This window comes from Hyperolius riggenbachi, chromosome 1 (assembly GCF_040937935.1).
Source record: "Hyperolius riggenbachi isolate aHypRig1 chromosome 1, aHypRig1.pri, whole genome shotgun sequence".
Classification (NCBI taxonomy): Eukaryota; Metazoa; Chordata; class Amphibia; order Anura; family Hyperoliidae; genus Hyperolius; species Hyperolius riggenbachi.
The window spans coordinates 586,536,696-586,552,084 of record NC_090646.1 but is presented as its reverse complement, the minus strand read 5'-3'; the positions used below and the strand labels follow the sequence as shown (position 1 = coordinate 586,552,084).

General features: G+C 47.3%; 1 protein-coding gene across 2 annotated transcripts in view; it reads right to left on the bottom strand.

The window, feature by feature from the left end:
- The window catches only part of LOC137558120 (beta-1,3-galactosyl-O-glycosyl-glycoprotein beta-1,6-N-acetylglucosaminyltransferase 4-like), a 79,231-nt gene that overhangs the window by 62,883 nt on the left and 959 nt on the right, over positions 1–15,389 (bottom strand). The gene's annotated exons all lie outside the window — the stretch shown is intronic.

Below are 15,389 nucleotides of genomic sequence, written 5' to 3'. Positions count from 1 at the left end.
CAGACACCTGCTAACCTATATACCAACTGCCTCCTGCTACACAGCAGACACCTACTAACCTATACACCAACTGCCTCCTGCTGCACAGCAGACACCTACTAACCTGTACACCAACTGCCTCCTGCTGCACAGCAGACACCTACTAACTAGTGTTGGGCGAACAGTGTTCGCCACTGTTCGGGTTCTGCAGAACATCACCCTGTTCGGGTGATGTTCGAGTTCGGCCGAACACCTGACGGTGCTCGGCCAAACCGTTCGGCCATATGGCCGAACTAAGAGCGCATGGCCGAACGTTCCCCGAACGTTCGGCTAGCGCTGTGATTGGCCGAACGGGTCACGTGGTTCGGACCCGAACGCGCTCTGATTGGCCGAACTGTCACGTGGTTCGGGTAAATAAATACCCGAACCACGTCATATCTCCGCCATTTGTCTGTGGGTTTAGCTTTGGGTAGGCAGGCAGGGTAGTTCGCGCTCCAGCCACGCTAGCCAGGGTCCCCCCCAGTCATTGTGTGTCGCTGCTGGGAACAGTAGTACACCGCTCGTTCAGCCACACTATATAGCATTCTGTGTACTGTTCTGTGTCTGCTGGGAACAGTAGTACACCGCTCGTTCAGCCACACTATATAGCATTCTGTGTACTGTTCTGTGTCTGCTGGGAACAGTAGTACACCGCTCGTTCAGCCACACTATATAGCATTCTGTGTACTGTTCTGTGTCTGCTGGGAACAGTGGTACACCGCTCGTTCAGCCACACTATATAGCATTCTGTGTACTGTTCTGTGTCTGCTGGGAACAGTAGTACACCGCTCGTTCAGCCACACTATATAGCATTCTGTGTACTGTTCTGTGTCTGCTGGGAACAGTGGTACACCGCTCGTTCAGCCACACTATATAGCATTCTGTGTACTGTTCTGTGTCTGCTGGGAACAGTGGTACACCGCTCGTTCAGCCACACTATATAGCATTCTGTGTACTGTTCTGTGTCTGCTGGGAACAGTAGTACACCGCTCGTTCAGCCAGACTATATACCATTGTTTACTGACACTATATAGCAGACTATATAGCATTGTGTGTACACCGCTCAGCCAGACTATATACCATTGTTTACTGACACTCTGTGTACACCGCTCAGCCAGACTATATACCATTGTTTACTGCCACTCTGATTCTGCTGGGAACAGTAGTACACCGCTCGCTCAGCCAGACTATATACCATTGTTTACTGACACTATATAGCAGACTATATAGCATTGTGTGTACACCGCTCAGCCAGACTATATACCATTGTTTACTGACACTCTGTGTACACCGCTCAGCCAGACTATATACCATTGTTTACTGCCACTCTGATTCTGCTGGGAACAGTAGTACACCGCTCACCCGCCACTGTATAGCATTGTGCTCTGTGTCACTGCTGACAATAGTGGTACACCGCTCACCCACCACTGTATAGCATTTCTGTACTGCCACTGTACTGCTGCCAGTCAGCGTGTACTTTAAGTGAAATGAGGAAGAAATCCGGTGAAAGAGGGAGGGGCAAGGGAAGAGGTGTTTCCCCTGACGGTTCACGTACAGGCCACAGGGGAGCACCCAAGAAAACCCACTCAATACTGCCCATGTTGTCCAGGACAACAACCCTCACAGATCCAAAAGAACAGGACCAGATAATTACTTGGATGACCTCTCAAGCGTCCAGCAGTGGGTTAAGCAGCACCAGCACATCACGCACGAGGTCCGAGTCCTCAGCCAGTTAAAGTCTGGGCTTTCTTTGAAGACTGCACTGAGGATGTTACCATGGCGATTTGCAAGGTGTGCAAGACCCGCCTGAGCAGGGGGAAAAGTATTAACAACCTCTCCACCACCAGCATGAGCCGCCACATTCTATCCAAACATCCCACTCTGTGGGCAAACGCGGCAGGACAGGGTACCACCGTACCACCAGCAACACTGCCTCCCTTGGGTTCACCAGACTCACCACCAGACCCGCCTCAGCAGCAGCAGTAGCCCAGCCATTGCGTGGTTCACAACATTCACAAACATCAGACGATGCTGACACTGTCACTTTCCGGACTAGTGCTCTTGAGGTCTCCCAGTGTTCATCAAACACAACAACCAACAGCCCTTCGGTGTGCAGTGCTACGGTTGAGTTGTCTGTCTCTGAGATGTTTGAGCACAAGAGGAAATTGCCAGCAAATGACCCGCGGGCCGTGGCAGTAACAGCCAGCCAGCATAGCCAAGCTTCTGGCCTGCGAAATGCTGCCATATCGAGTGGTGGAGACAAACAGCTTCAAGGGCATGATGTCAGTGGCCATCCCACGTTACGTGGTTCCCAGCCGCTACCACTTTGCGCGCTCTGCAGTGCCTGAGTTGCATGAGCACGTGGTCAGCTAAATAACCCGAAACTTGAAGAATGCCGTTGCCTGCAAGGTTCACCTCACCACTGACACCTGGACAAGTGCGTTCGGCCAGGGTCGATACATCTCCCTTACCGCGCACTGGGTGAACCTTGTGGAGCCTGGCAGTGATTCCTCACCTGCTACGGCGCGGGTGTTGCCCACGCCGCAAACAGCTGCACCGCCGTCCCTCCCACTGGATAACAACAGCAGCACCTACCTCTCTGACTCCTTCTCCTCCAACGCATCTCAAAGCTGTACCTCATCCGGAAACGCTAACCCAGCACCAGCAGCAGTAGGATCGTGGAAGCAGTGCAGCACAGCTGTTGGCATGCGTCAGCAAGCGTTGCTGAAGCTGATCTGCCTTGGGGATAAGCAGCACACAGGGGAGGAAATTTGGAGGGGAATAAAGGAACAGACGGATTTGTGGCTGGCACCGCTGGACCTGAAACCGGGCATGAAGCTAGACACCTGGCACGAACTGGCAATGTACGCAATAGAGGTGCTGGCTTGCCCGGCAGCCAGCGTTATGTCGGAACGCTGTTTCAGTGCTGCCGGAGGCATCATCACAGATCGGCGTATCCGCCTCTCCACAGAAAATGCAGACCGTCTGACTCAAATTAAAATGAATCAATCCTGGATTGGAAACGACTACGCAACACTCCTGGACCCCAACCAAGTAACATGACCGATGAACATCTGGGATGGTTTAGCGTTTCCGGTCCCTGTTTATTGAACCTCTCATCTGTATTACATTTATGACTGCATGGCGGCAAAAAGCATTGCTGCTATATCCGCACGCTTTTTGTCCTCATGCAAGGCCTGGGTTGTTGTGTCTCACAAAGCGTGGCCTTCTCCTCCTGCGCCTCCTCCTGTTCCATCACGTGTGCTGCTGCTGCTGCTGCTGCTGCTGGGTTACCGTTGCCGGTCCCTGTTTATGGAACCTCTTATCTTTATTACATTTATGACTACATGGCGGTACAAAGCATGCTATCCGCACGCTTTTTGTCCTCATGCAAGGCCTGGGTTGTTGTGTCTCACAAAGCGTGGCCTTCTCCTCCTGCGCCTCCTCCTGTTCCATCACGTGTGCTGCTGCTGCTGCTGCTGCTGGGTTAGCGTTGCCGCGTGGTCCCTGTTTATTGAACCACTTATCTTTATTACATTTATGACTGCATGGTGGTACAAAGCATGCTATCCGCACGCTTCTTGTCCTCATGCAAGGCCTGGGTTGTTGTGTCTCAAAGCGTGGCCTTCTCCTCCTGCGCCACCCTCCTCCTGTTCCATCACGTGTGCTGCTGCTGGGTTAGCATTACCGGTCCCTTTTCCTGGAACCTCTTATATGTATTACATTTATGACTGCATGCCGACAAAAAGCATGTTACCTGTGCAAAGAAAACAGACATTTCCCGCATTTAAAAGACAGTTTTCCCTTTGAAACTTTAAAATCGATTTTCTCAAAAACTATAAGCTCTTTTTGCTAAATTTTTTTTTCCTCTTGTACCCACTCCCAAGGTGCACATACCCTGTAAATTTGGGGTATGTAGCATGTAAGGAGGCTTTACAAACCACAAAAGTTCGGGTCCCCATTGACTTCCATTATGTTCGGAGTTCGGGTCGAACACCCGAACATCGCGGACATGTTCGGCCTGTTCGGCCCGAACCCGAACATCTAGATGTTCGCCCAACACTACTACTAACCTATACACCAACTGCCTCCTGCTACACAGCAGACACCTACTAACCTATACACCAACTGCCTCCTGCTGCACAACAGACACCAACTAACCTATACACCAACTGCCTCCTGCTGCACAGCAGACACCTACTAACCTATACACCAACTGCCTCCTGCTGCACAGCAGACACCTACTAACCTATACACCAACTGCCTCCTGCTGCACAGCAGACACCTACTAACCTATACACCAACTGCCTCCTGCTACACAGCAGACACCTACTAACCTGTACACCAACTGCCTCCTGCTGCACAGCAGACACCTGCTAACCTATATACCAACTGCCTCCTGCTACACAGCAGACACCTACTAACCTATATACCAACTGCCTCCTGCTGCACAGCAGACACCTGCTAACCTATACACCAACTGCCTCCTGCTGCACAGCAGACACCTGCTAACGTATACAAACATATTAAGGTGGCCAAGCACACCATACATTTTTTTAAATATCTTTTCAATTCAGGAATAGCAATCAATTTTTCTGACTGATTGGAAATGCTCAAAAATCTGACCAATGTACCACACACACCTATGCACAGCAGACACCTACTAACCTATAGAGATGGCTCGAACCTCAGATTTTAGGTTCGCGGGCCGCGGACGCGAACTTCCGCAAAAGTCTGCGAATCGTTGTACTCGTTGTAGACTTTAATAGGCAGGCGAACTTTAAAAACTACAAACACTGTTTCTGGCCACAAAAGTGATGGAAAAGATGTTTCAAGGGGTCTAACACCTGAAGGGGGGCATTCCAGAGGGGGATACACTCCAAAGTCCCTGGGAAAATTTTGGGGGTGGTTTCAGCAATAAAGAACAGCCTAGCTAACTGTCCCTGTCTCTCTGTGGGCTGTATGCAGTGTCACCCAAAAAGGGAGCTATGGTATAGTAAGTTAAATCACTAATGCAGTGAAAAGATATGCAATGGTATAATACAGCGTGCTGCTAGTGTAGGACTACAAATCCAAGCTGGCCTGGCAACTGTCTGTGGGTTCTATTTATGCAGTGTCACCCACAAAGACAGCTACACTTTAGTAAGTCAAATCACAAACGCAGTGAAAAGATATGCAATGGTAATACAGAGTGTGCTGGGCTTGGCAGTCAGCAACTAGGCTCAGCTGCGACAGGGCTGTATCTATGTTTGTGGTCACGCACAAAAAAAACATTGAGTGAGGAGCAAGCTAACACCATTGAGCGAGGATCAAGCTAACAACAGCATAACTAACACTTTCCCTATCTCTAAATGTCTCTCCCTTCCTCTCCCTTCCTATCACTAACTATAGCAAGTTCAGCAGAGTGAGAACATAGCCAATGCCGCAGCATTTTTATAGGGGGGTGGGGGTCCATGGGTGAGTGCAGCCTTATCGTCTATTGACTGTGATGTAGAGGGTCAAAGTTTAACCCAATGACGAGGTATAGGAGGCAGGTGGAACGCGCTATGTGTCCGCTACCCGCCGCGGGCAGCTGATATTCGCACAAACTACCCGCCAGGCAAACTGTTCAGGACATCTCTACTAACCTATACACCAACTGCCTCCTGCTACACAGCAGACACCAACTAACCTATACACCAACTGCCTCCTGCTACACAGCAGACACCTACTAACCTATACACCAACTGCCTCCTGCTGCACAACATACATCTACTAACCTGTACACCAACTTCCTCCTGCTACACAGCAGACACCTACTAACCTATACACCAACTGCCTCCTTCTGCACAACAGACATCTACTAACCTGTACACCAACTGCCTCCTGCTATACAACAGACACCAACTAACCTATACACCAACTGCCTACTGCTACACAGCAGACACCTACTAACCTATACACCAACTGCCTCCTACTACACAGCAAACATCTACTAACCTATACACCAACTGCCTCCTGCTACACAGCAGACACCTACTAACCTATACACCAACTGCCTCCTGCTACACAGCAGACACCAACTAACCTATACACCAACTGCCTCCTGCTACACAGCAGACACCTACTAACCTATACACCAACTGCCTCCTGCTACACAGCAAACATCTACTAACCTGTACACCAACTGCCTCCTGCTACACAGCAGACACCTACTAACCTATACACCAACTGCCTCCTGCTACACAGCAGACACCTACTAAACTATACACCAACTGCCTCCTACTACACAGCAAACATCTACTAACCTGTACACCAACTGCCTCCTGCTATACAACAGACACCAACTAACCTATACACCAACTGCCTACTGCTACACAGCAGACACCTACTAACCTATACACCAACTGCCTCCTACTACACAGCAAACATCTACTAACCTATACACCAACTGCCTCCTGCTACACAGCAGACACCTACTAACCTATACACCAACTGCCTCCTGCTACACAGCAGACACCAACTAACCTATACACCAACTGCCTCCTGCTACACAGCAGACACCTACTAACCTATACACCAACTGCCTCCTGCTACACAGCAAACATCTACTAACCTGTACACCAACTGCCTCCTGCTACACAGCAGACACCTACTAACCTATACACCAACTGTCTCCTGCTGCACAACATACATCTACTAACCTGTACACCAACTGCCTCCTGCTACACAGCAGACACCTACTAACCTATACACCAACTGCCTCCTGCTGCACAACAGACATCTACTAACCTGTACACCAACTGCCTCCTGCTACACAACAGACACCAACTAACCTATACACCAACTGCCTCCTGCTACACAGCAGACATCTTCTAACCTGTACACCAACTGCCTCCTGCTACACAGCAGACACCTACTAACCTATACACCAACTGCCTCCTGCTGCACAACAGACATCTACTAACCTGTACACCAACTGCCTCCTGCTACACAGCAGACACCTACTAACCTATACACCAACTGCCTCCTGCTACACAGCAGACACCTACTAACCTATACACCAACTGCCTCCTGCTGCACAACAGACACCAACTAACCTATACACCAACTGCCTCCTGCTGCACAACAGAAATCTACTAACCTGTACATCAACTGCCTCCTGCTACACAACAGACACCAACTAACCTATACACCAACTGCCTTTTGCTGCACGACACCTACTAACCTATACACCAACTGCCTCCTGCTGCACGACACCTACTAACCTATACACCAACTGCCTCCTGCTGCACAGCAGACACCTACTAACCTATACACCGACTGCCTCCTGCTACACAGCAGACACCTACTAACCTATACGCCAAATGCCTCCTGCTGCACAACAGACACCTATACGCCAAATGCCTCCTGCTGCACAACAGACTCCAACTAACCTATACACCAACTGCCTCCTGCTGCACAACAGACATCTACTAACCTATACACCAACTGCCTCCTGCTACATAACAGACACCTACTAACCTATACACCAACTGCCTCCTGCTGCACAACAGACATCTACTAACCTGTACACCAACTGCCTCCTGCTACACAACAGACACCAACTAACCTATACACCAACTGCCTCCTGCTACACAGCAGACACCTACTAACCTATACACCAACTGCCTCCTGCTGCACAACAGACATCTACTAACCTGTACACCAACTGCCTCCTGCTACACAGCAGACACCTACTAACCTATACACCAACTGCCTCCTGCTGCACAACAGACATCTACTAACCTGTACACCAACTGCCTCCTGCTACACAGCAGACACCTACTAACCTATACACCAACTGCCTCCTGCTACACAGCAGACACCTACTAACCTATACACCAACTGCCTCCTGCTGCACAACAGACACCAACTAACCTATACACCAACTGCCTCCTGCTGCACAACAGAAATCTACTAACCTGTACATCAACTGCCTCCTGCTACACAACATACACCAACTAACCTATACACCAACTGCCTTTTGCTGCACGACACCTACTAACCTATACACCAACTGCCTCCTGCTACACAACAGACACCAACTAACCTATACACCAACTGCCTCCTGCTGCACGACACCTACTAACCTATACACCAACTGCCTCCTGCTGCACAGCAGACACCTACTAACCTGTACACCGACTGCCTCCTGCTACACAGCAGACACCTACTAACCTATACGCCAAATGCCTCCTGCTGCACAACAGACACCTGTTGCACACCAGCACTGAAACTGCCCTCATCCAAATATGCAACCACCTGCTCATGGCAAGAGACAGAGGAGAGTGCTCGATCCTCATACTGCTAGACCTTTCTGCAGCCTTTGACACAGTTGACCATGACATCTTGATAAACAGGCTACAGGAATACTGCGGCATTGATGGCATAGTACTTCAGTGGTTCCAATCCTTCTTGAGTGGCAGAACCCACAAAGTGTCTATGGGGCCCTTCCTGTCCACCCCTGTAACACTTAAGTATGGGGTGCCCCAGGGCTCAATCCTCTCTCCCCTGCTTTTCACGATTTACATGCTACCGTTGGGAAAACTAATCCAAAAACATGGCCTGACATACCACTGCTATGCAGACGACACCCAACTATATCTTTCCTTCAAGCCTGGTGTGACAGACCCAACTCTAACTATAAACGCCTGCTTACGTGAACTACAGCAATGGATGAATGACAACTGGCTGAAACTAAATTCAGACAAAACTGAAGTCCTTCTGATTGGAGGGCAGAGCATGATAACAAAACAACTTAACTTGCAGTCTTCACCACTGGGAATAGGAGGCACGGATCTACGCAGCTCTGATCATGTGCGTAGCCTGGGAGTTCTAATTGATGGGGATTTAAACTTCAGAACTCAAATCTCTGCTGTGGTGAAATCATCCTATTTTCACCTGAAGAACATTGCAAAAATCAAGCACCTCATACCCCCAGAAGATCTGCCAACCTTAGTCCACGCCTTCATCACATCCCGACTGGACTACTGCAATGCTCTCTACACTGGCCTTCCAAAAAAGGCCTTGTACCGGCTACAGCTGATACAGAATACTGCTGCCAGACTGCTAACTAACCAACCCCGTCACTGCCACATAACGCCAGTCCTGCATTCCCTTCACTGGCTACCTATAGAATGGAGGGTCCTATTCAAGATCGGCCTATTGACATTTAAATCCCTGAATAATCTAGGCCCTGGATACATGAAAGATATGTTACAGCTGCGAAGCAATCCCCGCATTCTCAGATCCACAGGTTCTAATAATCTAGTCATACCCAGAGTCCACTTAGAAACTTTTGGTCCCAGAGCCTTCTGTCATGCTGCCCCTACGTTTTGGAACTCCTTACCTCAACAGATCAGGACAGCCCCATCCCTGGATGTGTTTAAATCCAGACTGAAAACCCACCTGTTCAGTCTGGCATTTGCAGAAATATAACTTTTGTTGTGTGAATACTTCATCCTACTAATTACTGAATCTGAGAGAGCCTAAGCGCTTTGAGTCCTATGGGAGAAAAGCGCTATAGAAATGTTATTGTATTGTATTGTATTATACGCCAAATGCCTCCTGCTGCACAACAGACACCAACTAACCTATACACCAACTGCCTCCTGCTGCACAACAGACATCTACTAACCTATACACCAACTGCCTCCTGCTACTTAACAGACACCTACTAATCTATACACCAACTGTCTCCTGCTGCACAGCAGACAGCTAATAACCTGTACACCAACTGCCTCCTGCTGCACAGCAGACACCTACTAACCTATACACCAACTGCCTCCTGCTACACAGCAGACATCTACTAACCTATACACCAACTGCCTCCTGCTGCACAACAGACACCTACTAACCTATACACCAACTGCCTCCTGCTACAGAGCAGACACCTACTAACCTATACACCAAACATAGCCTTAAGGTGGCCACACACACATACAATTTTTTAAATATCTGTTCAATTCAAGAAGCAGTCAGTCAATTTTTCTGACTGATTGTAACAATTCAAAAATCTGACCAATGTACCACACATGAATAAAATAATTGAAAGCTCAGAAACATTTGATTGGAACTGCACATTAAGTAGTTGACAATACATCACACACCATACAATTCTTGATAAAATTGGTCTGAAATGTCTAACATGTCCAGTCTACAAAAAAAATTGGAAAAAAAATTGTTTTTGTTTTTTTGTATAAAAAAAAATCACATAAGAAAAAAACAAACAAACAAACCATAAATAGTTACCTTAGGGACTGAACTTTTTTTAATATGTATGTTGAGGGTATATTACTGTTACTTTTTAAATCATGAGCTTGTAAATAGTGAAGCAGATATGAAAGATGGCGGTAGGTTGGCACTGCAGTACAGATACAACCAGTAGGAAAGAAATTATGTATCCGGGCACCAGCCAGTAGTAATGCTTAGATCACACCTTTATTGCATCCACCTGGAATTCCAAACAACGATATGTACAGTCGGCCTAACAGCCGTTTCGCAGGAGCACCTGCTTCTTCAGAGGCAACAGCTCTGAAGAAGCAGGTGCTCCTGCGAAACGGCTGTTAGGCCGACTGTACATATCGTTGTTTGGAATTCCAGGTGGATGCAATAAAGATGTGATCTAAGCATTACTGCTGGCTGGTGCCCGGATACATAATTTCTTTCCTACTGGTTATATTGTTGTCTTCTTGACTGGAGGCACGGAGTGTCCACCTGCAACCCCCTGGATCTGCCTGTCTGTGCATCTAGTGCCAACCTATCGTTGTACTCTCTTGCCTTAGAATGCAGTACAGATACAGTATGACTGTGGAACATGCACTAGTGGAGTAGCGTGTGCCTCTTCCTAGATGCCCTTCATCAGCGTGTTCAAGCTAGCAGTAGTCGTTAGTACATCAATAGGTGAGAGAGAACAAAACAAGAGAAATGCTGGCACTGCTGCAGTGGCTTAATTTATTGTAGCAAAAGTGAACATCGATGGTATCAAACCTTGTACGAAATGCATAAAAAAGATGGTGCACATACCAAGGTGAGGGAGGAGGCACTGTGGGTGGTGGTGGGTGCCGGGTACAGGATGTCTGACAGCCGTTTCGCGCACACCTGCGCTTCTGCGGAGGCTGAGTTCCCATTACGAATAGCTTCTGGATAAATAGCGCCAGAAAACTGGCATGTGACGTCACGCGTTTATGCCGCCCTAATCTCCGCAATACGCATGTGTTGCCGTCAAAACGTACGCGTACATAAATACGCCTGACACTACAAATGTACGCATGCCATATTGGTACATGCGTCCGGCAATTCGGAATTTGCATACGATTTCACATGGATGACTATGTATGCGAATTTAACCATGGCAGTGCCTGTGTGCTTTCCCATTGTGTCTGTGCGAAATCGTATGCGAATTTGCATGAAAATTTGCATGCCAAAACTGCATGCGAATTTCCTATTAAATACATTGTATGCGAATCGCATAGCAGTATGCGAATTCTGATGGCTCTGCCGTGCAGATTTTTTTTTTTGCACAGAAAAACGCTCAGAAATCCTGACAAGTGGAAACAGTCCCATCCACTTGTATTGTCTATGCGAATCTGCATGCAGGAAACGCATGCAGATTCGCTCTAGTGGAAACGGGCCCTCAGTGTTAAGTGTTCCATTGTACATGAATGGATCAGTCCATGTGCATCGGACTGCGGAAATGAGGGAGGGGGGGGATTAAACTAAAAGCGTACTCCCTGCACAGAAAGTCGTGCAGGGGGTAAGCGGATAGAGGGTGGTGGGAGGAGGGTCAAGCCTGGGACGGCCCAAGCTAAGATGATTGAAATACAGCAGTATAAATCAGAACAATATCAATTAAGAGTTATACATGTAAAGGCTATAGACAAATAACAGTAGAGAGTATCTAGGGATCTAAGAAACATGAAAGATCCATGTAATCATTGAGACCCAATGGTCCCATAGCTCCTGATTGTAGGATCAGCATGACTTATTCTCTTTTCAGTCTCTTTTCCCTATCTCCACCTCTTGATCCAGGGGGGACTTGTATTATTCCAGCAAATCTTAGTTTGGTGGGGTCACTATTGTGTTTCTCTCGCATGTGCTGATCCCTTGTGGGGATCCATTGCCTGACTTCAAACAACCGTGGTGCTCCCTAAAGCGTTCATTTAGGGACCTTGTGGTCTCCCCCACGTAGAACCTTCCGTAAGGTCACCACATCATGTACACCACTAATCGTGTCTGGCAGGTAAAGAGCGAACGTACCAATCGTCGAAGAGGACCAATGTGGAATGTATCAATATGGCATGCGTAAATTCGTAGCGGCTGGTGAATTTACGTACGCGTACGTTTTGACGTCACCACGATGAACGCATGCGTATTGAGGAAATTAGGGTGGTGTGAACACGTGACATGACATCACACGCCGGCTCTCTAGCGTTATTTATCCAGAAGCCAGTCGTAATGGGAACTGAGCCTCTGTAGAAGCGCAGCTGTGTGCGAAACGGCTGTCAGGCGTCCTGAACCCGGCACCCACTGCCACCCACAGTGCCTCCTCCCTCACTTGGTATGTGCACCATCTTTTTTATGCATTTTTGTACAAGGTTTGATACCATCGATGTTCACTTTTGCTACAATAAATTAAGCCACTGCAGCAGTGCCAGCATTTCTCTTGTTCTCTCTCACCTATTCTTGTAAATAGTGATGGGCGCAAAATTGGAAAAAATGCACCTTTATTTCCAAATAACATATTGGCGCCATACATTCTACTAGGGAAAATTTTTAAACGTTGCAATAACTGAGACAAATGGGCAAATGTGGGTTTTTATTACGGTAGCATGTATTATTATAAAACTATAATGGCTGAAAACTGAGAAATAATTTATTTCCCCATTCTTTTCTTATTATTCCTATTAAAATGCATTTAGAATAAAATAATTCTTAGCAAAAAGTACCACGCAAAGAAAGCCTAATTGGTCACGAAAAAAAAAGAAGATATAGATTGTTTCGTTGTGATAAGTAGTAATAAAGTTATAGGCGATTGAATAGAAGGTGTGCTATTGTTCTGGTGTTTAAGGGGAAAAAACCTTGGAGGTGAAACAGTGTTGCCAAGCGTCTGTCAATTCACGGACAGTCCGTAAAAAATTAGGCAAAATAGCCCCGTCCTTAGGGCCCGTTCAGACTGCACGTGTTTCCAGCCGTGTTTTGGAAACGCGTGCGGGGGGCCGACACGCAGGACATCAGACAGTGCATAGAGTGCACTGTCTGATGTTCACACTGCATGCGTTCCGGACCTGTGCGGTCCGGGAACGCATGCTGCACGCAGATTTTACAAAAACGCGCGGCTGTCCCATTCACTTTTCAGTGATGGGATCAGCCACGCAACGCATACGAACGCGGATGGCGTGCGTTCGTACGCGTTGCGTTCTGCATGCGTGGCCGTCCGCGTTTTGCAGTCTGAACGGGCCCTTACTGTCCGTATTTTTGCAGTGTGTGTCCGTTTAAATGTGCGTGCGTCCCATTGTGATGTACTGCAGCTCCTCCCTATTGCTGCAAAACATCACTCAGCTTCACTCCTCAGCCAGTAAGATCGCTTCTCTCTCTCTTAGCGTCCTCTAGCGTGTCTGGCTCCGCCTCCAGCTGCCTCTATCCTCGTGGCATTCTTCAGGTAACTGGAACAGCATGTGCACAGACAAGTGAGTCACAATCAGGCTCATTACACCTCGGAGCGGCTGGCCAGCATGCAGCACAGTAGCTGGCTCAGTAAATGCTGTTGCACCTCTCCTCACATTCCATCGGGGCTGCTCTGGTCTGGCTGGCGGCTGTCTGTGACCACTGACCAGGTCCTGACCAGGTCACATATAGGCCATTCATGTCTGCATCAAATGCAGAGCAAATTCACAGTTCCCTACTACATTCAGGGGTTTTCCTGCTGCAGTGTCTGTGAGAGGTGAGGTGAGGAACAGTTCAATTACTGCTAAATTAATGAAAAGAGAAATTATATATGTATATATATATTTATATAATATACACAGACCTCCACTGTGGCAGCACTGATTAATTCAGGGACATGAGCGTATTTTCTGTCTGACAGGCAACCATGGACTGTAAACAATCTGCAAAGCTTATTTATTATTTATATAGTGCCAATATTTTCAGCAGTGCTTTACAGAGTACATAGTAATGTCACTGACTGCTCAGTGGAGCTCACAAATGTACTGTAATGTAGCTCACAATAGTCATACTGTGATGTCCTACCATCAGGGCCGGATTTTTGGCAAGGCCACATAGGCCATGGCCTAGGGCACCAGAAATTTAGGGGCGGCTCAGTGAGGGACAGTAAAGCTGTTCTATGCAGCCATCCCTATCTACAAGGACAGCTTTAACCTTTGAACTCTCTTTCCTGTACTTGTGTCGTCCCTGCAAGACCTGTAAGCTCTATCCTGCAGGTTCACCTCTGCCTAACTCTCATGGTGACACAATAAGTCCATCATTAACAAGATGGAAAACATAACATAAAAGTTCAAAACATAATTCATAATCTATACGTATATTACTAAAATCGCTATTGTCTGTGACAGCAATGATGGAAAGTAAGGAGAATTCTCATTGGGGCACACAGAGATAACAACCATACAGATGGTATAGTTGGCCTTGGGCGGTAAAAAGTACAAATCCGGCCCTGCCTACCATATTATTATTATTATGTATTTATGGAGCACTGACATCTTCTGCAGCACTTTACTGAGTACATAGTCATGTCACTGACTGTCCTCAGAGGAGCTCACTATCTAATCCCTATCATAGTCTAATGTCCTACCATATTATTATGTATTTATATAGCACTGACATCTTCTGCAGCACTTTACGGAGTACATAGTCATGTCACTGACTGTCCTCAGAGGAGCTCACTATCTAATCCCTATCATAGTCTAATGTCCTACCATATTATTATGTATTTCTATAGCACTGACATCTTCTGCAGCACTTTACAGAGTACATAGTCATGTCACTGACCTCAGAGGAGCTCACAATCTAATCCTACCATAGTCATAGTCTAATGTCCTACCATATTACTATGATGTAGCGTATAACACATTTCTTTTATGGGGAAACAATTTTCCTCAGTTCAGGAGGGCTGTTTCACATGAGCTTTATTCAGTAATCACCTGCTTCAGCTATATTTCTTTTTCCCGAAATTCACAATAAGTTATCTAAAAATCCTGCTATTGACTCCGCCCTTGACTCCACCCCCTGTCCATCTAAAATTTGGGGTGTCTAGATTTTTTGACTATTTAGTCCAGGAAAAATGAGAAATTGGGTTGGCAACCCTGAGGTGAAGTGGTTGAAGTGCTGCA